The following is a 24,402-nucleotide window of genomic DNA, read 5'->3' as shown; positions in this document are numbered from 1 at the left end:
GCCACTCACACAAAGACAAATACTGTTATCATTCCACTTATATGAGGTGCCCAGAGTTTTCAAAATGTTGGAGGCAGGAAGTAGAATGTTGATCATTATGGGCTGGGAGGAGGAGGAAATAGGGAGTTATAGTTTAATAGCTATCAAGTTTTAGTTTTGAAAGGTGAAAAGCATTATGGAAATGGATGATGATGATGGATGCACAACATTACTCATGTATTGAATACAACCAAATTTTACATTTTAAAATGGTCTAGGTGGTAAATTATGTTACAGGCATTTTACATAATTTAAAAAATAGAAAAAGAATTAAGGTCTTGGTTTGAATTGTTGTTTAATTTTTATAAGCTTGCCCATTTCAATCAGTTTTTCTCACTAGAATGGACTTTCTAAAATCCAAATACTTCATGTCACTTTTCTGAAATCCATCATGGGTTCTCCATTGCTTCAGAAGTAAATCCAAACTTGTTAGCATGTCAGCAAGGACTTTTCTGTGGACTTCTGGTGTCTCATTTTTTACTATCTCATGTTTCACCATCTCACCCAAATAGCTATATTCCATTTACATGAACTATTTTCAGCCCCTCCAGTGTTTCTGTATTAAATGTTTTATTTAATATTTAATTTGGATTTTTTTCCTCTCTCTCTACTGAGAGAGGTATAGGGAAGTCACTTTAACCATCTTTAGAAAAGTAAATTCTCGAGGACCGACACAAGGTGGCGTGGTGAGAACAACCCAGGATTGAAGCTCTCGGTGAACGTGTGGAGGGTGAGTCAGGGCCGCATTTCCAGATGAATCTTTGTTGCCCACAGAACAGAGAAATTCCCAGGTATAAAAGAGATGTGGGACGCCAGCGAAGCGGTTTTGGCTGGTGTAGCCGGCAGCCGGTGCAGCTGCGGCCAGTGCTGCAGTGCAGCAGTGCTCCACAGCACTCCGCACAAAGCACACTGGTCCGGGTGCCCTGTTGAACCGGCAATCTGCGACTTCAGAGGGCAGATTGGCATATCCATCTGATTGAACAAGACTTGGACAGTGAGCCAAGCCAGGAGATTCCAGGGAAACGGTGTTTGGGCCACGGCAGTGGGACAAACAAAATGGTGATTCCAAACGCTCCGGGTGGAGAGTTTCACTGTGGGCACAGCTGAACCCAGGACAGTGCAGCTCGGTGGGGGAGGGGAGTTTGCCATTACTGAGGCAACCCGCCCCTACTAAGGTACACTCCCATTGCTGAAGCAGCCTGCCATTGCTGAGGCAACCCACCACAACAGACAGACTCCACTGCAGGGCATAGCCCGTGGCAACAGGGCGGAGACCGCAGCAAGAGGGCAGAGCCTGCAGCAACAGGGCGGACCTCACGCCAGCAGGGCGGAGCCTCGGCAGGCAAATAGTGACTAGACTGCCTCCTAACTGGGCAGGACAGCGCAATGGACACATAAAGAAAACCCCAACCCCCCGAGACAGGGCATCTGAAAAAAAAAGGGTTTTTTTAATGAGTTCTGCTGCAGCAGAATTAAATGTAGCAGCCTAACAGCCCTGAATGAACAACAGAGCTCACAGATCAGCACTTGAGCTCCTGTAAAGTACAGACTGTCTCCTCAAGCAGCTCCCTGATCCCTCTATATCCAGAAGACTGACATTTGGCAGTCATCATTCTGGGACAAAGATAGCAGAAAAAGAAACTGGTAGCATCCTTCACTGTTCCACAGCTGCTATAGGTGCACCCCAGACAAGCAGGGCCTGGAGTGGACCTCAGCAGTCGTACAGTGGAGGGGCTAGACTGGTAGAAGGAAAACCAAGTAACAGAAATACTTCATCAGCAACAATCTGGGCGTCCACTCAGAGACGCAACCGAAAAGTCAGCAACTACTCAAACAACAGGTGGATAAATCCACAAAGATGGGAAGAAACCAGTGCAAAAAGGAGAAAAACACCCAAAACCAGAACACCGCGACTCCTACAAGGGACCAAAACTCCTCACCAGCAAGGGAGCAAAGCTGGATGGAGAATGACTGTGATCAAATGACAGAATTAGACTTCAGAAGGTGGATAATGAGAAACTTTTGTGAGCTAAAAGAACATGTTTTAAGTCAATGCAAAGAAACTAAGAACCTTGAAAAAACATTTGAAAAAAGATTCGAGGAAATGATAACAAGAATGGATAACTTAGAGAGGAATATGAATGAATTGAAGGAGCTGAAAAACACAGTACGAGAACTTCGCAAAGCATGCACAAGTTTCAACAGCCGAATTGACCAAGCAAAAGAAAGAATATCAGAAGTCGAAGATCAACTCAATGAAATAAAACAAGAAACCAAGATTAGAGAAAAAAGATCAAAAAGGAATGAACAAAGTCTCCAAGAAATGTGGGACTATGTAAAGAGACCTAACCTACATTTGATAGGTGTACCAGAAGGGGACGAAGAGAATGAATCCAAGCTGGAAAATACTCTTCAAGATATTATCCAGGAAAACTTCCCCCACCTAGCAAGACAGGCCAACACTCAAATGCAGGAAATACAGAGAACACCACAAAGATATTCCGCAAGAAGAGCAACCCCAAGGCACATAATCGTCAGATTCACCAGGGTTGAAATAAAGGAGAAAGGGCAGCCAGAGAGAAAGGTCGGCTCACCCACAAAGGGAAGCCCATCAGACTCACAGCAAATCTCTCGGCAGAAACTCTAAAAGCCAGAAGAGAGTGGGGGCCAATATTCAACATCTTTAAAGAAAAGAACTTTCAACCCAGAATTTCATATCCAGCCAAACTGAGCTTCAGAAGTGAAGGAAAAATAAAATCCTTTGCGAACAAGCAAGTACTCAGAGATTTTGTCACCACCAGGCCTGCTTTACAAGAGCTCCTGAAAGAGGCACTACACATAGAAAGGAACAACCAGTACTAGCCATTCCAAAATCACCCTAAATGCTAAAGAGCATCAACATAATGAAGAATCTACATCAACTAATGGGCAAAACAGCCAGCTAGCATCAAAATGGCACTATCAAATTCACACATAACAATATTAACCCTAAATGTAAATGGACTAAATGCACTAATCAAAAGACACAGACTGGCAAATTGGATAAAAAACCAAAACCCATCAGTGTGCTGTATCCAGGAAACCCATCTCACATGCAAGGAAACACAAAGGCTCAAAATAAAGGGATGGAGGAAGATTTACCAAGCAAATGGAAAGCAAAAAAAAAGCAGGAGTTGCAATTCTCATCTCTGATAAAATAGACTTTAAAGCAACAAAGATCAAAAGAGACAAAGAAGGTCATTACATAATTGTAAAACGATCGATACAACAAGAAGAGCTAAGAATCCTAAACATATATGGACCCAATACAGGAACACCCAGAAACATAAGGCAAGTTCTTAATGACTTACAAAGAGACTTAGACTCCCACACAATAATAGTGGGAGATGTTAACACTCCACTGTCAATAATAGACAGATCAACCAGACAGAAAATCCACAAGGACATGCAGGGCTTGAACTCAGACCTGGAAGAAGCAAACCTGATAGACATTTACAGAACTCTCAACCCCAAATCCACAGAATATACATTCTTCTTAGCACCACATCACACCTACTCTACAATTGACCACATAATTGGAAGTAAAGCACTCCTCGGCAAATGCAAAACAACTGAAATCATAACAAACAGTCTCTCAGACCATAGTGCAATCAAGTTAGAACTCAGAATTCAGAAACCAACCCAGAACTGCACAGCTTCATGGAAACTGAACAACTGGCTCTTGAATGTTGACTGGATAAACAATGAAATGAAGGCAGAAATAAAGAAGTTCTTTGAAACCAATGAGAACGAAGACACAACATGCCAGAATCTCTGGGACACATTTAAAGCAGTCTCTAGAGGAAAATATATAGCAATAAGTGCCCATATGAGGAGAATGGAGAGATCCCAAATTGACACCTTATCATCAAAATTGAAAGAGCTAGAGGAGCAAGATCAAAAAAACTCAAAACCTAGCAGAAAACAAGAAATAACTAAGATCAGAGCTGAACTGAAGGAGATAGATACATGAAAAACCCTTCAAAAAATCAATAAATCCAAGAGCTGGTTTTTTGAAAAGATCAACAAAATAGACAGACCACTAGCCAGACTGATAAAAAATAAAAGAGAGAACAACCAAATAGATGCAATAAAAAATGATAAAGGGGAAATCATGACAGATTCCACAGAAATTCAAACCATCATCAGAGAATATTACAAACAACTCTATGCACATAAACTAGTAAACCTGGAAGAAATAAATAAATTCCTGGACTCCTGTGTCCTCCCAAGCCTAAATCAGGAGGAAGCTGAAACTATGATTAGACCAATAACAAGGTCAGAAGTCGAGGCAGCAATTAAGAGCCTACCTCACAAAAAAAGCCCAGGTCCAGATGGGTTCACAGCCAAATTCTACCAGACACACAAAGAGGAGCTGGTACCATTCCTTCTGAAACTATTCCAAATAATCCCAAAAGAGGGAATCCTTCCCAAATCATTTTATGAGCCCAACATCATCCTGATACCAAAACCCGGCAGAGACCCAACAAGAAAAAAACTTCAGGCCAATATCCATGATGAACATAGATGCAAAAATCTTCAATAAAATATTGGCAAGCCAATTGCAACAGCAAACCCAAAAACTTATCCATCATGATCAAGTAGGTTTCATCCCAGGGATGCAAGGCTGGTTCAACATACACAAGTCTATAAACGTAATTCACCACATAAACAGAACCAAAAACAAAAACCACATGATTATCTCAATTGACGCAGAGAAGACATTCGACAAAATTCAACAGCCCTTTATGCTAAAAACCCTCCATAAACTCGGTAACGGTGGAACATATCTCAAAGTAATAAAAGCTATTTACGACAAACCAACAGCCAATATCATACTGAATGGGCAAAAACTGGAAGCATTCCCTTTGAAATCTGGCACTAGACAAGGATGCCCTCTTTCACCACTCCTATTCAATATAGTACTGGAAGCTCTAGCCAGAGCAATCAGGCAAAAAAAAAAAAAAAGGAAATAAAGGGTATTCAAATAGGAAAGGTGGAAGCCAAATTGTCTCTATTTGCAGACGACATGATAGTATACCTAGAAGACCCCATCGCCTCAACCCAAAAACTCCTGAAACTGATTAGCAACTTCAGCAAAGTCTCAGGATATAAAATCAATGTGCAAAAATCACAAGCATTCTTCTACACCAATAACAGACTTAAAGAAAGCCAAATCAAGAACGAACTGTCATTCACAATTGCTACAAAGAGAATAAAATACCTAGGAATACAACTCACAAGGAACGTAAGGGACCTCTTCAAGGAAAACTACAAACCACTGCTCAACGAAATAAGAGAGGACACAAACAGATGGAGAAACATTCCATGTTCATGGTTAGGAAGAATTAATATCGTGAAAATGGCTATATTGCCCAAAGTATTTTACAGAATCAACGCTATTCCCATCAAGCTACCATTGACTTTCTTCACAGAACTGGAAAAAACCACCATGAACTTCATATGGAACCAAAAGAGAGCCCGCATAGCCAAGTCAATTCTAAGCAAAAAGAACACAATTGGGGGCATCACACTACCGGATTTCAAACAATACTACAAGGCTACAGTAATCAAAACAGCATGGTACTGGTACCAAAACAGAGATATAGACCAATGGAACAGAACAGAGGCATCGGAGGCAACACAACATATCTACAACTATACAATCTTTGATAAACCTGACAAAAACAAGCAATGGGGAAAGGATTCCCTGTTTAATAAATGGTGTTGGGAAAACTGGCTAGCCATGTGCAGAAAGCAGAAACTGTACCCCTTCCTGACACCTTACACTAAAATTAACTCCAGATGGATTAAAGACTTAAACATAAGACCTGGCACCATAAAAACCCTAGAAGGAAATCTAGGCAAAACCATCCAGGACATAGGAGTAGGCAAGGACTTCATGACCAAAACACCAAAAGCATTGGCAACGAAAGCCAAAATAGACAAATGGGACCTAATCAAACTCCACAGCTGCTGCACGGCAAAAGAAACAGTCACTAGAGTGAATCGGCAACCAACAGAATGGGAAAAATTTTTTGCAGTTTACCCATCTGACAAAGGGCTGATATCCAGAATTTACAAAGAACTCAAACAGATTTACAGGAAAAAACAAACAAGCCCATTCAAAAATGGGCAAAGGATATGAACAGACACTTTACAAAAGAAGACATATATGAGGCCAACAATCATATGAAAAATGCTCATCAACACTGGTCATTAGAGAAATGCAAATCAAAACCACATTGAGATCCCATCTCACGCCAGTTAGAATGGCGATCATTAAAAAATCTGGAGACAACAGATGCTGGAGAGGTTGTGGAGAAAAAGGAACACTTTTACACTGTTGGTGGGAGTGTGAATTAGTTCAACCATTGTGGAAGACAGTGTGGTGATTCCTCAAGGCCTTAGAAATAGAAATTCCATTTGACCCAGCAATCCCATTACTGGGTATATATGCAAAGGACTATAAATCGTTCTATTATAAGGACACATGCACACGAATGTTCATTGCAGCACTGTTTACAATAGCAAAGACCTGGAATCAACCCAAATGCCCATTGATGATAGACTGGATTGGGAAAATGTGGCACATATACACCATGGAATATTATGCAGCAATCAGAAATGATGAGTTCGTGGCGTTTGCAGGGACATGGATGAATCTGGAGAACATCATTCTCAGCAAACTGACACAGGAACAGAAAATGAAATACTGCATATTCTCACTCATAGGCAGGTGATGGAAAATGAGAACACATGAACACAGGGAGGGGAGTACTAAACACTGGGGTCAATTGTGGGGAAAAGGGGAGGGCCAGTGGGTTGGGGAGCTGGGGAGGGATATCCTGGGGAGAAATGCCAAATGTGGGTGAAGGGGAGAAAGGAAGCAAAACACACTGCCATGTGTGTACCTATGCAACTGTCTTGCATGTTCTGCACATGTACCCCAAAACCTAAAATGTAATAAAAATTTAAAAAAAAAAAGAAAGAAAAGTAAATTCTCTTTACACCCTGAACACAGTGTTCCCAGAGAGGGGCTATATATATTTATAGTTATGTATACAAACCCTGAAGATAAGGTAGTGATGAGGAAGTATGCAGTTATCCTAATTGTCCAGGAATAAGTGGGTAGAAGGAACCTATTTTCAGGATCAAAAATAAATAAATCAATAAGCAAGCTAGCTAGACCTTTAGTGATATGAATTCTTAGAAAGGAAAAAAAAAGATAAGTAATTTTAGGTCTGCAGAGTATAAATGCTTGGTTTAATCCTGATATACTCCTGCTGTAGTTGTCATCTCAGAGAATGACTTTATATGGGATCAAAAGACCCATGCTTTGAGCCTAAGGCATCCCTCACTCCACTGGACCAGTGCTGAGGATGTGGACCCTGCAGCCTTTAAGACCCGTAGAAACAGGTCCGTGGTCTATCCGCATCTTTTGTGGACTGTGTAGGTCCAGCTGTCAACAGTGTCACCAAGCGGCAGCAAGAAGCAAAAGCAACAGCAGACTGATCAGACCCAGGCTCTTCACTCTTGGGTGTTCAAGTCAGTGATCCAACAGACCTTTTGTTGGATTGTACAAGCCTTTGGCATTTGAGAAAACTCAGAAACATGAAAACCTGCAAGGGGGAGATAACCAAATGCCGGGTTAATCTAATGTGTATGGACTTGAGCTAGTTTTCTTTGGGGTTAAAAAAATAAGTAGACTCTCCCCTTAGGCCAATTGTGTGGATCAGTTATTATTATCTATCATGTTTCTCTATTTTTCCAACACGTTGAGTGTTCCTCATTCTCCTTGTCTTACTTTTAACTCAAGTGTCACTCTCCCAGCAAGTCTTCCCTACTTCACCAAAACTGAAGTATCCCCTTAGCACCCCATGCAAACATCAGTGTTACCCCCACCCCTTTCCATAGTCCCCTAACCCATCAAACTATGATCTCTTCTTCACATTGAAACTTGAATTGCCTAATTTAAATGTCTGGTTTTCTCACCTCCACCCAACGGTGAGATTGTATAAAACAAGAATTGTATGTCATTTACTGTTGTGTTTCTACTACCCGGGATGTACTTAATAAATACTTACTAATAATAAGAGAATGAAAAGGTCTCTTATTAGAAAAGAGAATATTCATGCCAAATTTTAGGCTCAAAGACTGTAGATTACTAGTCCTTGAAATGAAGTAAGTAAAAGCGATCACAATTTGACCAAGGTCATTAGGGAATTTTGTGTTTAGAGAAAGGCAAGGACTAATGGTGAAGTCTTGGGAGTGCTCATTCCCTGATGAAATTGCCATATCCTCAAACATGGTAATTTCACCAAGAGAAAGGGGAGAACCCCCAATGAGTCCCTGGAAAAATGGACAGCGAAATGCTCCAGAGTGCAGAACTGGAGGCTGACAGGGCTTGTCCAAGGAACTTACTACATTGCCGGTGTAAGAAACCCTGTTTTTCTTTCCAGGAGAATATGGTTGTGCTTTGGATTACTGACCCATAGGGATTGCTTCCCATTCTTTCTCTTATCAAATGAAAGGCTTTATACCAGTTAACGTTTTGTTTTCCAGGCAGGGTCCAATCAAGAAAGCAGAAACCATATTTCAACAGAGATAATATGATGCAATGAATAAATTAAACAGGTGTCGGTAAACTAAAAAGCAAACTAACACAGAACCAGTCATTGCAGAAAGTGAGGACTGGAGGAGAAAGGACGAGATGGCAGTTAAGCTCAGAGCATGTTGCTGGGGAGCTGGACTCAGACTACTGAGGACAGGGCTTTCTTTTGGTTGCTGTCATTTTCCATTAACTTTTGCTACTGGGCGTGGAAGCACAAAAAGGTGCCCTGAGAATCCCCTAGAATCCAGCCCTAATTCTTCTCGTTCCCACTGTGAAGCAGCAATCCAACTTCTTCCTAATCAAGATCAATCACCCAAGCAAACAGTAAGTTCCTTTTTCATATGTTGAGTTAGTAGCATGAAGACACCAAAATGGTCAGTGACACCATCAAAATATGGAGGTAGTGAGAGCATCAACCAGATTCGTTTGACAAGCTCTTGAGACTGGTCCTTGGGCTATTCCTTGGAGTTTACCAGGAATAAAAGTTAAGATTTGTTTCAAGAGATGAGGAAGAGGAAAAGAGAAAACTATAATGGGAATGAAGAGTGACAGAATGGCTCCCTTTCTACTGGGTAGTATACCCTAGACCAAAGCAGCAGTTCTCAAAATATTTGAAAATATTTAAAATTTTGGAAACTGGAAGCAACATTTCTTCCTGAACTTGAGTCCCAATGCTTTGGATAAAGCTAGACAAAATTTGGAACATAATGGAGGTACAGTTTTATCTATGTTTAGCATACCTATATTTAGTTTTATTTTATGGAATATCAAGAACTGGCCTAGAAATATTTGTGAAGAAGGCATTTCCCCGAATTCTTCACTTCAGTTTTCATTGTTAGAACCTCCTCCCTGTCTTACGACTTCCCTCAGTACAATAATGGCCAGGTTTGTCATCACTGGCTGGGAAAGCTTCAGAGTCCGAGATTACACAACCTGCCTATAATGTGCTTGTCCTTTACACACACTCTAAAACGCAACCTTTTAGCTCTCCCATTTGCTCAGTTGATAAATGTACCCACGCTAATTAAAAATGATAGAGGAGGTGCAGCAGTGTGATTAATATACTGGCTTGCTCAGATAAACACGGTATTTATAATAGTCAAAAGTAAATTCATTCTGGAAGACCACGAGGTTACCAATTTAGTGAACCATTGAAATCAGGCACGGCGATTTCGGAATCAGAAAACTCATATAAAATGTATTCTGGCCGGGCACGGTGGCTCACGCCTATAATCCCAGCACCTTGGGAGGCCGAGGCAGGTGGATCACGAGGTCAAGAGATCGAGACCATCCTGGTCAACATGGTGAAACCCCGTCTCTACTAAAAATACAAAAATTAGCTGGGCATGGTGGTGCACACCTGTAGTCCCAGCTACTCAGGAGGCTGAGGCAGGAGAATTGCTTGAACCCAGAAGGCGGAGGTTGCGGTGAGCCGAGATCGCGCCATTGCACTCCAGTCTGGGTAACAACAGCGAAACTCTGTCTAAAAAAAAAAAAAAATGTATTCTGTATTTTATTTTATTTTTTTTTTTTAATTTTTTATTGGATTATAGGTTTTGGGGTACATGAGCAGAGCATGCAAGACAGTTGCGTAGGTACACACATGGCAGTGTGCTTTGCTTTTCTTCTCCCCTTCACCCACATTTGGCATTTCTCCCCAGGCTATCCCTCCCCACCTCCCCCTCCCACTGGCCCTCCCCTTTTCCCCCCAATAGACCCCAGTGTTTAGTACTCCCCTTTCTGTGTCCATGTGTTCTCATTTTTCATCACCCACCTATGAGTGAGAATATGCGGTGTTTCATTTTCTGTTCTTGTGTCAGTTTGCTGAGGATGATGTTCTCCAGATTCATCCATGTCCCTACAAACGACACGAACTCATCATTTCTGATTGCTGCATAATATTCCATGGTGTATATGTGCCACATTTTTCCAATCCAGTCTATTATCAATGGGCATTTGGGTTGATTCCAGGTCTTTGCTATTGTAAACAGTGCTGCAATGAACATTCGTGTACATGTGTCCTTATAGTAGAACGATTTATATTCTTTTGGATATATACCCAGTAATGGGATTGCTGGGTCAAATGGAATTTCTATTTCTAAGGCCTTGAGGAATCGCCACACTGTCTTCCACAATGGTTGAACTAATTTACACTCCCACCAACAGTGTAAAAGTGTTCCTTTTTCTCCACATCCTCTCCAGCATCTGTTGTCTCCAGATTTTTTAATGATCGCCATTCTAACTGGCGTGAGATGGTATCTCAATGTGGTTTTGATTTGCATCTCTCTGATGACCAGTGACGATGAGCATTTTTTCATATGGTTGTTGGCCTCATATATGTCTTCTTTTGTAAAGTATCTGTTCATATCCTTTGCCCACTTTTGAATGGGCTTGTTTGTTTTTTTCCTGTAAATCTGCTTGAGTTCTTTGTAAATTCTGGATATCAGCCCTTTGTCAGATGGGTAGACTGCGAAAATTTTTTCCCATTCTGTTGGTTGCCGATCCACTCTAGTGACTGTTTCTTTTGCCGTGCAGAAGCTGTGGAGTTTCATTAGGTCCCATTTGTCTATTTTGGCTTTTGTTGCCAATGCTTTTGGTGTTTTGTTCATGAAGTCCTTGCCTACTCCTATGTCCTGGATAGTTTTGCCTAGATTTCCTTCTAGGGTTTTTATGGTGCCAGGTCTTATGTTTAAGTCTTTAATCCATCTGGAGTTAATTTTAGTGTAAGGTGTCAGGAAGGGGTCCAGTTTCTGCTTTCTGCACATGGCTAGCCAGTTTTCCCAACACCATTTGTTAAACAGGGAATCCTTGCCCCATTGCTTGTTTTTGTCAGGTTTATCAAAGATTGTATAGTTGTATGTATGTTGTGTTGCCTCCGGTGCCTCTGTTTTGTTCCATTGGTCTATATCTCTGTTTTGGTACCAGTACTGTGCTGTTTTGATTACTGTAGCCTTGTAGTATAGTTTGAAATCCGGTAGTGTGATGCCCCCCGCTGTGTTCTTTTTGCTTAGAATTGACTTGGCTATGCTGGCTCTCTTTTGGTTCCATATGAAGTTCATGGTGGTTTTTTCCAGTTCTGTGAAGAAAGTCAATGGTAGCTTGATGGGGATAGGGTTGATTCTGTAAATTACTTTGGGCAGTATAGCCATTTTCACGATATTAATTCTTCCTAACCATGAACATGGAATGTTTCTCCATCTGTTTGTGTCCTCTCTGATTCTGTTGAGCAGTGGTTTGTAGTTCTCCTTGAAGAGGTCCCTTACGTTCCTTGTGAGTTGTATTCCAAGGTATTTTATTCTTTTTGTAGCAATTGCGAATGGCAGTTCGCTCTTGATTTGGCTTTCTTTAAGTCTGTTATTGGTGTAGACGAATGCTTGTGATTTTTGCACATTGATTTTATATCCTGAGACTTTGCTGAAGTTGTTTATCAGTTTCAGGAGTTTTTGGGCTGAGGCAATGGGGTCTTCTAGGTATACTATCATGTCGTCTGCAAATAGAGACAATTTGGCTTCCACCTTTCCTATTTGAATACCCTTTATTTCTTTTTCTTGCCTGATTGCTCTGACTAGAACTTCCAGTACTATATTGAATAGGAGTGGTGAGAGAGGGCATCCTTGTCTAGTGCCAGATTTCAAAGGGAATGCTTCCAGTTTTTGCCCATTCAGTATGATATTGGCTGTTGGTTTGTCATAAATAGCTTTTATTACTTTGAGATACGTTCCATCGATACCGAGTTTATTGAGGGTTTTTAGCATAAAGGGCTGTTGAATTTTGTCAAATGCCTTCTCTGCGTCAATTGAGATAATCATGTGGTTTTTGTTTTTGGTTCTGTTTATGTGGTGAATTACGTTTATCGACTTGTGTATGTTGAACCAGCCTTGCATCCCCAGGATGAATCCTACTTGATCATGATGAATAAATTTTTTGATTTGCTGTTGCAATTGGCTTGCCAATATTTTATTGAAGATTTTTGCATCTATGTTCATCATGGATATTGGCCTGAAGTTTTCTTTTCTCGTTGGGTCTCTGCCGGGTTTTGGTATCAGGATGATGTTGGTCTCATAAAATGATTTGGGAAGGATTCCCTCTTTTTGGATTGTTTGAAATAGTTTTAGAAGGAATGGTACCAGCTCCTCCTTGTGTGTCTGGTAGAATTCGGCTGTGAACCCGTCTGGACCTGGGCCTTTTTTGTGAGGTAGGCTCTTAATTGCTGCCTCGACTTCAGACCTTGTTATTGGTCTATTCATAGTTTCAGCTTCCTCCTGGTTTAGGCTTGGGAGGACACAGGAGTCCAGGAATTTATCCATTTCTTCCAGGTTTACTAGTTTATGCGCGTATAGTTGTTTGTAATATTCTCTGATGATGGTTTGAATTTCTGTGGAATCTGTGGTGATTTCCCCTTTATCATTTTTTATTGCATCTATTTGGTTGTTCTCTCTTTTATTTTTAATCAATCTGGCTAGTGGTCTGTCTATTTTGTTGATCTTTTCAAAAAACCAGCTCTTGGATTTATTGATTTTTTGAAGGGTTTTTTGTGTCTCAATCTCCTTCAGCTCAGCTCTGATCTTAGTAATTTCTTGTCTTCTGCTGGGTTTTGAGTTTTTTTGATCTTGCTCCTCTAGCTCTTTCAATTTTGACGATAGGGTGTCAATTTTAGATCTCTCCATTCTCCTCATATGGGCACTTATTGCTATATACTTTCCTCTAGAGACTGATTTAAATGTGTCCCAGAGGTTCTGGCACGTTGTGTCTTCGTTCTCATTGGTTTCGAAGAACTTCTTTATTTCTGCCTTCATTTCGTTGTTTACCCAGTCAACATTCAAGAGCCAGTTGTTCAGTTTCCATGATGCTGTGCGGTTCTGGGTCGGTTTCTGAATTCTGAGTTCTAACTTGATTGCACTATGTTCTAAGAGGTTGTTTGTTATGATTTCAGTTGTTTTGCATTTGTTGAGCAGTGCTTTACTTCCAATTATGTGCTCAATTTTAGAGTAGGTGTGATGTGGTGCTGAGAAGAATGTGTATTCTGTAGATTTGGGGTGGAGAGTTCTGTAAATGTCCACCAGGTTTGCTTGCTCCAGGTCTGAGTTCAAGCCCTGGATATCCTTGTTGATTTTCTGTCTGGTTGATCTGTCTAGTATTGACAGTGGAGTGTTAAAGTCTCCCACTATTATTGTGTGGGAGTCTAAGTCCTTTTGTAAGTCATTAAGAACTTGCCTTATGTATCTGGGTGCTCCTGTGTTGGGTCCATATATGTTTAGGATTCTTAGCTCTTCTTGTTGTATCGATCCTTTTACCATTATATAATGGCCTTCTTTGTCTCTTTTGATCTTTGTTGCTTTAAAGTCTATTTTATCAGAGATGAGAATTGCAACTCCTGCTTTTTTTTGCTTTCCATTTGCTTGGTAAATCTTCCTCCATCCCTTTATTTTGAGCCTTTGTGTATCCTTGCATGTGAGATGGGTTTCCTGGATACAGCACACTGATGGGTTTTGGATTTTTATCCAATTTGCCAGTCTGTGTCTTCTGATTGGTGCACTTAGTCCATTTACATTTAGGGTTAATATTGTTATGTGTGAATTTGATACTGCCATTTTGATGCTAAGTGGCTGTTTTACCTGTTAGTTGTTGTAGATTCTTCATTATGTTGAAGCTCTTTAGCATTCAGTGTGATTTTGGAATGGCTGGTACTGATTGATCGTTTCTATGTGTAGTGCCTCTTTTAGGAGCTCTTGTAAAGCAGGCCTGGTGGTGACAAAATCTCTGAGTACTTGCTTGTTCGCAAAGGATTTTATTCTTCCTTCACTTCTGAAGCTCAGTTTGGCTGGATATGAAATTCTGGGTTGAAAGTTCTTTTCTTTAAGATTGTTGAATATTGGCCCCTACTCTCTTCTGGCTTGTAGTGTTTCCGCCGAGAGATCTGCTGTGAGTCTGAAGGGCTTCCCTTTGTGGGTGACCTGACCTTTCTCTCTGGCTGCCCTTAGTATTCTCTCCTTTATTTCAACCCTGTTGAATCTGACGATTATGTGCCTTGGGGTTGCTCTTCTTGCAGAATATCTTTGTGGTGTTCTCTGTATTTCCTGCAATTGAGTGTTGGCTTGTCTTGCTAGGTGGGGGAAATTTTCCTGGGTGATGTCCTGAAGAGTATTTTCCAGCTTGGATTCATTCTCTTCGTCCTCTTCTGGTACACCTATCAAACGTAGGTTAGGTCTTTTCACATAGTCCCACATTTCTTGGAGACTTTGTTCATTCCTTTTCGCGCTTTTTTCTCTGATCTTGGTTTCTCATTTTATTTCATTGAGTTGGTCTTCGACTTCAGATATTCTTTCTTCTGCTTGGTCAATTCGGCTATTGAAACTTGTGTTTGCTTCGTGAAGTTCTCATATTGTGTTTTTCAGCTCCTTTAATTCATTCATATTCCTCTCTAAGGTATCCATTCTTGTTATCATTTCCTTGAATCTTTTTTCAAATCTTTTTTCAGGGTTCTTAGTTTCTTTGCATTGATTTAATACATGATCTTTTAGCTCACAAAAGTTTCTCATTATCCATCTTCTGAAGTCTAATTCCGTCATTTCGTCACAGTCATTCTCCGTCCAGCTTTGCTCCCTTGCTGGTGAAGAGTTTTGGTCCTTTCTAGGAGGCGAGGTGTTCTGGTTTTGGGTGTTTTCCTCCTTTTTGTGCTGGTTTCTTCCCATCTTTGTGGATTTGTCCACTGGTCGTCTGCGTAGTTGCTGACTTTTCGTTTGGGTCTCTGAGTGGACACCCAGAATGTTGATGATGAAGTATTTCTGTTGCTTGGTTTTCCTTCTACCAGTCTAGCCCCTTCGCTGTACGACTGCTGAGGTCCGCTCCAGACCCTGCTTGTCTGAGGTGCACCTCTAGTAGCTGTGGCACAGCGAGGGATGCTACCAGTTTCTTTTTCTGCTCTCTTTGTCCCAGGATGATGCCTGCCTAATGTCAGTCTTTTGGATATAGAGGGGTCAGGGAGCTGCTTGAGGAGACAGTTTGTACTTTATAGGGGTTTAATTGCTGAGCTGTGCACTCTGTTGTTCATTCAGGGCTGTTAGGCTGCTACGTTTTATTCTGCTGCAACAGAGCTCATTAAAAAACCCCCTTTTTTTTTTTTTCTCAAATGCTCTGTGTTGAGGGGTTTGGGCTTTAATTTTGGATGTCCGATCAGGTGTCCTGCCCAGCTAGAAGGCAGACTAGCCACTGTTTGGCTGTCGAGGCTCCGCCGTGCTGTTGTGTGATTCGCGCTGTTCCTGCCGGCTCTGCTGTTGTCTCCGCCATGTCCTGCAGCGGAGTCTCTTCGTTGTAGCGTGTTGCCTCAGCAACGGCAGGCTGCGTCAGCAGTGGGCGTGTATCTCAGTAGGGACGGGTTGCCTCGGCAACGGCTGGCTGCGTCAGCAGTGGGCGTGTATCTCAGTTGGGGCAGGCTGCCTCGGCAATGGCTGGCTGCGTCAGCAGTGGGCGTGTATCTCAGTTGGGGCGGGTTGCCTCGGCAACGGCTGGCTGCGTCAGCAGTGGGCGTGTATCTCAGTTGGGGCGGGTTGCCTTGGTAGTGGTGGACGCCCCTCCCCCACAGAGCGTCTCAGACCGTCTGCTCGGGATAGTTTGAAATCGCGGTTTTGTTCGTCCCACTGGGTATCCCAATCCCTGCAATCCCCTGGGCTGGCCTACTGTCCAAGTCTCGTTCAGTCTCAAGTCCAGCCCTCTCAAGTCTCAGGTTGCCGGTTCAACAGGGCACCCGGACAAGCGCGCCCTGTGGGGATTGCTGGGTAGGGCCGGCCGCCGCCACCCTGGCTGCCGGCTTCGCCAGGCAGACCTACTGCCTGGCGTCCCGTGTCTTTTTTATACTTGGGAGTTTCCCCGTTCTGTGGGCAACAAAGATCAGTCTGGAAATGCCGCTCTGACTCACCATTTGCGGATTCAACGAGAAGAGCTCCAATCCTGGGTTGTTCTCACAGCGCCATCTTGAGTCCTCCATATTCTGTATTTTATAGAATATAAATAATGAAATGTATTTTTCCTTTCTTAGGAACTATTTTTACATCTTGAATGCTTTTGAGCATTCTCCCAGAAGTCAAGCAAAACAGGGTCAACTGTTCACTTGAAACTTCTAGGAAGTAAAGAAGGTGATAACTTACACAGGTCATCCGTGAGCTTAAATTATATGATGCTAAGAACACAAAAATCAGAAGGGTTAAGATTCCTATGTGTTGTTTGCTTCCTCACTTAGCCCATTTTCTTTCCTGGTTATTCAATATTTTGTTGTTTCTGTCCTTTCATGAGCATCAATGTGTGTTCAAATTAAAAAGTGAATGCTTAAATACTGCAGCAAAGGAAAATAAGAAAATCTAAAGTCAGCTTCAGTTTCAGATTTTAAGGCTGCATTCTAAATGCTAGTTTGTTTTAGCAGTGCTTTTCCCTTTGATTCTAGGTATTGAAATAAAAAAAGTTCTGTGTGAAATTGACTTCCCGGTGTGACACGCAAGATTTGAAGTTTAAAGATACTTGTGAAATCCAGTCCTTGTTTTGTTCATTAATTTCTAAAGGCAAGTACAACTATTTAGCTAAACAATTCAAGACCTGACTGAACTGTTAAATGCATAAACACCAGGATGACCACGGGAATTAACTGCCCTTCCTTCAGATCCAGCAACATTTGGGGGAAAGTCACCATATGCACATTTCAAAAGCTGCAGGTGCAACCACGTGGAAATGTTAGGTCAGTTATGGATTGGAAGTATACTGAAAATATAATCTAAAATGAGCTAGGAGAGAAGACCACATGAGGGGAAAGAAAAATGAGAGAGAGATGGATGGATTCAGACCCTGTACAGACTTCTTGTCAATAGTCCTGCTTTCTCAGGGAAGCCTCATTATGTGGCCTTCATTAGGTTACTTTAAAAGAGTTTAGGGAGGAGGAAGCCGAGTCAAAAAGGGAAGCAGTAGGGCACCCCTTCTCATCTGTCTGTGCCCCACGAGGTTGATGATTTCTGGAATGGGCAGAGCAGCCTGCCTGTTACATGTGGTATCATGAAATTCCTGCCCACCTCCGTCGTGAGTTCTCTCCTTTGAAGCTGGGCTCTGTTACTGCTGTTTCAAATGAAACATGTACCAAAGTGACCCATGGACAGGGAGAACTCTGGTTTCCACAGAGCTGGCATTTGCTCAACAATGTATAGTATAAGCCTCAATAATAACTGCAGCAGTTTAGAAGCGATGAGAACAAAGGAAAAAACAATAATAAAAACCCCAGAAAGAAGTACAGCGGATTCCTGCAGTTGCTTTAATCTCCCCAGCATAACAATATTTGTGGAAATATGCTATCAACACTGGGAGAGAAATATACACACACATGCATATACACCAGAAGACACACCCATAAACACCCACATAGTAATATTTAAAGGGCTGTGACTTGAGCCTCCTTACCTTTCTGAATATCTGTCTTGTTTTGGCAAATCATCAAAGCCCCAGGAACTGGTATCTGGCTAGTAAGATTGTGCTCTCTTCACGACCAAGTCTAAATGTGTGTTTCTCTCTGGTACTGTTCACTTTGAGAACCAAATACTGGTTCTTCCTTACCCGCTGTAAGGTCTCTTTTATCTCACAGTGTAAATTCCTTCTCTACACTACAAAAAACAGAATGTGACTGGATGGTTTTTACTAGAAAATAATTATCCTGAAAAGAAACTAGATGCTAGTTTCTAATTCTTAATTCTCACTCTGTAACTTATGGGTTAAAGGCCCTGAATTTTAAGCTTCATTCTTTTTTGGAGGGATAAGTGTGAGCATGGGGTCTCCTTTTCTCCAAAGACAAGTGTATAGCTCTTTGACAAAATGTTCTGAGAGGCTGGCCTGTAGGAACTGGGTCAGCTCCACAAACCATACCTACTATCATTTTACTCTGCAGAAAACCTCACCTTAACAATCCCACATCTATCCAAATAAAAAGAACAAAAGTAGTGACTCAGGCCCTCCCTGTCATCCCTTCCCCCTCTGCACTCCTGTTTCCTGCATTTAATAAAGGCAGCAGCTAACATTTAACAGCAACTGAAAAACCATGAAGCCATCTCCTGGAGTTACATAGCAGTTTCACATTATAGTGCTAGGATTAAGAAAGGAAGAAGGCTAAATCTGCCTTTTGCTACAAAAACTGGTTTCCTGACATCAGATTGATATGGATGGTGAGTGAAATACAGGATGAAGCCAAATAGGTGTGTGTGTGTGTGTGTGTGTTTGCGTGTATGTGTGTGTGTGTGTAGGTGAGTGTGTGTTGGGGGGTCAAGTTGAAGAGTTGCAAAGTAAAAGTCAGTACATATGATTTTTTTTTTATGGCAAATTATTGCTCTAACTGATGTTTTACTGAGTCATCTAAATGTGCACATAGTAACTTCCTTAAATACAGAAATGTATTCCAGTAAATGTGCTATAGCAAAACCCCTTGGCCTTTTTCAAACAAGGTGTTTTCAAGCTGACATATTGTTCACTGGGTTTGGCGGCGCACACGGGAGATCTGGGGGTTCCCAAATTCACCAACCTTCTTAACCATCACTGGACTTGGGCTATTTCCTATGGGAAATACAAACTTCTTTGTTTTCAAAAAAACATATGGGCCAAATTAGAAAGTAAATAAATGAATACCTCTCAAGAATCCATGATAACACTTGCCGAGCAGTGGGTCAGGCCGGATTTAATCTAAAATCTTTCTGCTGCGTGTAAATGATTATGTCATAGCATTTGTCTGTAATTACTCACCTCTTTCCAAAGGCTTGACTCATAATGCGTTTCTCGGTTAACCACAAACACTTGTACTACAAGATTTGTCATATAGATTCACTCGCTCCCTATCCCCACCCCTACTTTTTTGCTCTTTGCTACAACATCGTTAAGTCATAGCCCCTGAAAAAGAAATTCTGAGACATTGTCTAAACCACCCCCTCCCTGATGTTTTGAAAATTTCCATGCAAAGAAAAATGGCACTGTCTTCTGTTGACTCATGAAGACCATTATAATCGTAGTGGAAAATAGCAATACACTATCATCATGGTTTTACACTTACATGACTTTGTTCCTCTGAGAATTTCTAAGAATTTCAGAACATATGAAAAGAATAAAGACAATGGGTTGTAGCTTGTAAATGAGTACAAGTCAATTAAGCACCCACATACATATATTCTCTTCATCATTTCACTTCTCACCTCACCTTCCCCTATGAGAAATAGAATGAATTCTGATTTAATTCTGAGTGAATTACATCAGTCATGTCCTCAGCCCACTTAGCACATATTGTTAATCCACTCAGTTTTAGCAGAGGTGTTGGCTCTCATTGGTGATTGTTGCCATATCTTCTGACCAATCCTGTGGGAAGTTCAGGATTATAGAATTTGGGAGAAATGTAAGAAGTGATGCAATCCTAAAGGTATGTCCATCCAGGATTGGTGTTATTTGTAGGTAAAGTAATAATCACCTAAATGATGTAATTTGGGAGGTTTAAAGACTTTTTTTTGAGATGGTGTCTCACTCTGTCTCCCAGGCTGGATGCAATGGTATAATCTCAGTTTACTGCAGCCTCCACCTCCTGGATTCAAGCAATTCTCCCTGCCACAGCCTCTTGAGTAGCGGGGCACTCACCACTATGCCCAGCTAATTTTCGTATTTTTAGTAGGGGCAAGATTTTGCCATGTTGGCTAGGCTGGTCTCAAACTCCTGATCTCAGGTGATCCGCCCCCCTCGGCCTCCCAAAATGCTGGGATTTAGAGGGGTAAGCCACCATGCCCAAGGCTTTTGACTCCCAAATCTTGGTCCTACTGACCTTAAATTTCCACTTTGTTAGTTTGTGAAGGGTTTTTTTTTGGTTGTGGGGTGGCAGTGGGGTTTGAATTAAAAGCCCTCTAAACAGACCTAAGTGTTTTTTTCAGGTTAGAATGAAAATTGCAATACTGGCAGGGCTTAATGCCATATTTGTTTGTGCTTCCTGGAAGGAGGTAGAAAGACGGCTGGGACCCTGACTCTTCAAATTCTGTATCTGTTGTCTATTATAATTCCAGTGGTGGTTATTACTAATACGACAGGATTCCCAACTCCTTTCTGGGATTCTTGACCTGTATCAACAGGCCCTGTATCAACAGGAAAATTCCTTTTACCTATTAGATTCGAATTAGATTAAGTAGACTCCTTGGTTCCTTTCCTTTAGTGTGGGCCCTAGTAACTTAGATCTTGAAGTCTTGTGATTTTGACAGTGAGAAGCAAAAGAAAGATGAGCCTTTTAAAAAGTGTCAAGGGAAAAAGTGTCTCTTACTTCTCCTAAGACTCTCATTCCATGCTATTTTCCTCTGGATACCAGACAGGTTCCCCCATGGGATTGCATCAGCCTATGGTGAAGAAAAAAAGAAAATAGAGAATCAGCACAGAATATGTAAAATGAGAACCAAAGCCCAAAGAGAAAAATGCTGAGAGGTTGCCAGCCAAGAAAGCACAGTAAACAACAGCAGGAGGTTTTCATAATCGTACACCTTCTACTGATGTGCTCTCCATTACCCAGCCTCGACTTCACCGGCATCACTGCTTCTGCTTCTCAGGCCTGTGTGAAATGGGGTTATTGTGGAGAGTGCAGAAAAGCTTTAGCCACCCCAGGTGTTAGAGAGTGCAGCACAACTCACTCTGATTGCTCATTTATTCTACTGGCCCAAGCAGTCTGCAAGGCTGTAAGTGAGTTGAGGAACACTGACTAAGCAAGTGAAGAGAAGAAGAATTTGAAATGGTGAGGCAATTGCGGTCCTGAAGAAATGAAGCACATGAAGACGGGGGAGAGCTCAGAGCATCAGGAGGCAGTAATGCGGTACTGGGTGATTGGAGGGGAATAAGCGGTAGCGACAGCGGATTTCATCTGATCAGCAATTTTACTAGACTCAGTGTGACAAACATGCCAAACAAAGAAACTATTCTGTAGTTGATGATCCTTATAATAATTGCCTAGGAATAGGGTAACACGGTTTGCTGTGTCCCCTCTGAAATCTCATCTTGAATTGTAGCTCCCATAATTCCCATGAGAGATAATTGAATAATGGGGGCAGTTTTCCCCATACTGTTCTCTTAGTGGTGAATACATCTCATGAGATTTGATGGGGAAACACATTTCACTTGGTTCTCATCCTGTCTTTGCCTCCTGCCAGGTAAGATGTGCCTTTCACCTTCCGCCATGATCATGAGGCCCCCGCAGCCACACGGAACTGTTAATCCATTAAATCGCTTTTTTAAATAAATAAATTACCTAGTCTTGTGTACATTTGTATCAGCAGCATGAAAATGGATTAATACAGAGGGAAATTGATTTTTAAACTAAAAACTGTTCTTTCAAGACGAGAATCTTTATCCTATACTTCCTACTGTCTGTATCTAAAGATTGGCTTATGCATGCCACGTTTTGCCCCATATACCTGTCCTCACTTCTCCAGCCCAGACCAACTTGAGCTTTTTGTTTTTTGTATATTTCCTTGTTCAGCTGATAAAATATAGCTCTTGTTGGCTTCTTTCTTACATGCACACTGAGCTCCAGTTCCTGACATCTGGGTTGGCAATACTTCTCATTTCTCATTCATGGACATCTCTCTAATCCAGTTTTCTTGGCACGTTTTCCTGACTGGGAAAATTTTCCTCAGCTGTTCTTGCAGTTATCATGCCATCCTAGGTGAACGATCTTCTTTCTACATGACGGTAAGCCTTCAGTATAGACCTAGCTGTCCTACATTCTGGTCTGAGCTTCAATATAATCCCCTTCTCTTTGTGCCTGCATTACCCTACATGCTGGAAGAATTGTCATTTTCTTTTCATTAACGCTGTCTAGTTGTGTATTTTTTTCTTTCATCTGATAGAGTCATCATTCAGATCATAACTGACATCTCACACATTTTCTATGAGACTTGATATGAAAATAAACTATGGCATAATATACACATGTTCACAAATGGAACCACCCTTACCTTGCAGGACAACATTATATAAACAAGCCACATTGATAAACTTCAATCAAAATTATATGCAATATCTGCATCAATAAGCTACATTAAGAAACCTCGACCAAAATTATAAAATCACACTTGTACTACTCGTGCTAATGTTATCATTTGCCAACACCAAAAGTATTTCTGTTGCAAGTATTTCCTTCTTCTTTCCACCATTCAAAGTTGGAATACCTGGATTGACTAAAATTGCAAAAGTAGTTCTATGTTTAATGTTTTCATTCAAGAATAAGTGTCTTGTTTTCTATCCTCATTGCCTTTTTTTCTTGCTACTAAGGAATTTATCTTATTTCTTATACCACAGGGGTTTTCATAAGTTGCCTTCAGTCCTTTTAGGAACGAAGCAGAAGTTAGGTGGTAAATTTATTAATGTAAATATTGTTTTATTCTCTTTTACTTTGTTTCTTCTCCCTTTTTGTAGTTCAACATTTTTCAAATCAGTCTCAATTCATCACCATAACCTGTAATTGGGAAAAAAAGTCTAAGTACTGGTCTTAGTTTCACACTTAGAAGCTGTAACCTCAGAATGTTCCTTAATTTTGCTTACTGTAAAGAGGACTGTCCATACAGTGAAGACAATGGGACAAAAAAAATCATAAATATGAAAACATGATACCTTATCCATACTGTATCCTTAATATATGCTCCTTGATTCATGAATTACAAACTATTATTTTCTCTATCCTGACCTAATAGCTGTCAAGCCTGTAGCAATGCCAATGCATGACTTACAGCGTAAGATTTCTGCAAACCTTCTTTCTGGCTCAAACATGTCACCAGGGTCCCAGCTGTTAGTTAATTAATCAAATAGGTATGTAAAAAAATTTAGATGTGGACAAAGCCTTTTCTTCTTGAGTAAACAAAGCATTCTAAATAGGCACATCTATTTTGTCCTTTTATCACACATTTCAAAAAGGGCATGAGTGGGTTTTCTCTGGAATGTCTGGTGAGCCTTCAGTGCTGAAGTTGGGGTGATACCCATTTTTCTTTAGCCAACTCTGATCATGCTTAATGGGAGTGAGAGGAAGCAATTGGTCTTAAGAGGAAATGCAATGAACAACTTTCTTTCTCTCGGCTATGACAGCATATAGAAAGAACTTGAGTTTCAAAGGCTTTGACTGCGGCAGGAAACTCTAGAACCTGTGGCGTTCACGTGGGATAACTGACTCCCTCAAAAGCATTTTGGTAATCTCCTCCTTGCCCCCACCTCCTCTGATTTATGACTGTGGCTTTTGACCTTCTTTCTCTCTTCATAAAAAGCACTAAGTTGCCATTTATATAGCAGAGGACAGCAGATACATGTTAAAAATACTGTAGGTCCTCACTGGGGAATGGGCTTACAGATCTCTCAGGCACAAAGTGTCACAAAAGCATGTGGGTTTTGATATCCTTCAGTCATGTGAGGAATAATCATAAAAGGACCAAGTCCTAAAAAAAATATTAAACTTTCCATAGGCAGAATATAGCTGCATTTTAAGTAACCTCTTTAAAGAAATAACTGCTGTTTTGGCAAAAGCTAGTAAGCCACAGAAAATTAATTTCATGTTTCATTGACATTACTTTCAGGAACTTCATGTTGACATAACCTATAGAATAAGGGTGAGATACTGCAGACAATATATTTAATGCAGCTATACAAGCAGAAAATATTTTAAATCCGAACAAAGACTCAGCTTTATGAAATAA

This window comes from Callithrix jacchus, chromosome 19 (assembly GCF_049354715.1).
Source record: "Callithrix jacchus isolate 240 chromosome 19, calJac240_pri, whole genome shotgun sequence".
NCBI lineage: Eukaryota > Metazoa > Chordata > Mammalia > Primates > Cebidae > Callithrix > Callithrix jacchus.
Note: the sequence above shows the minus strand (reverse complement) of the source record.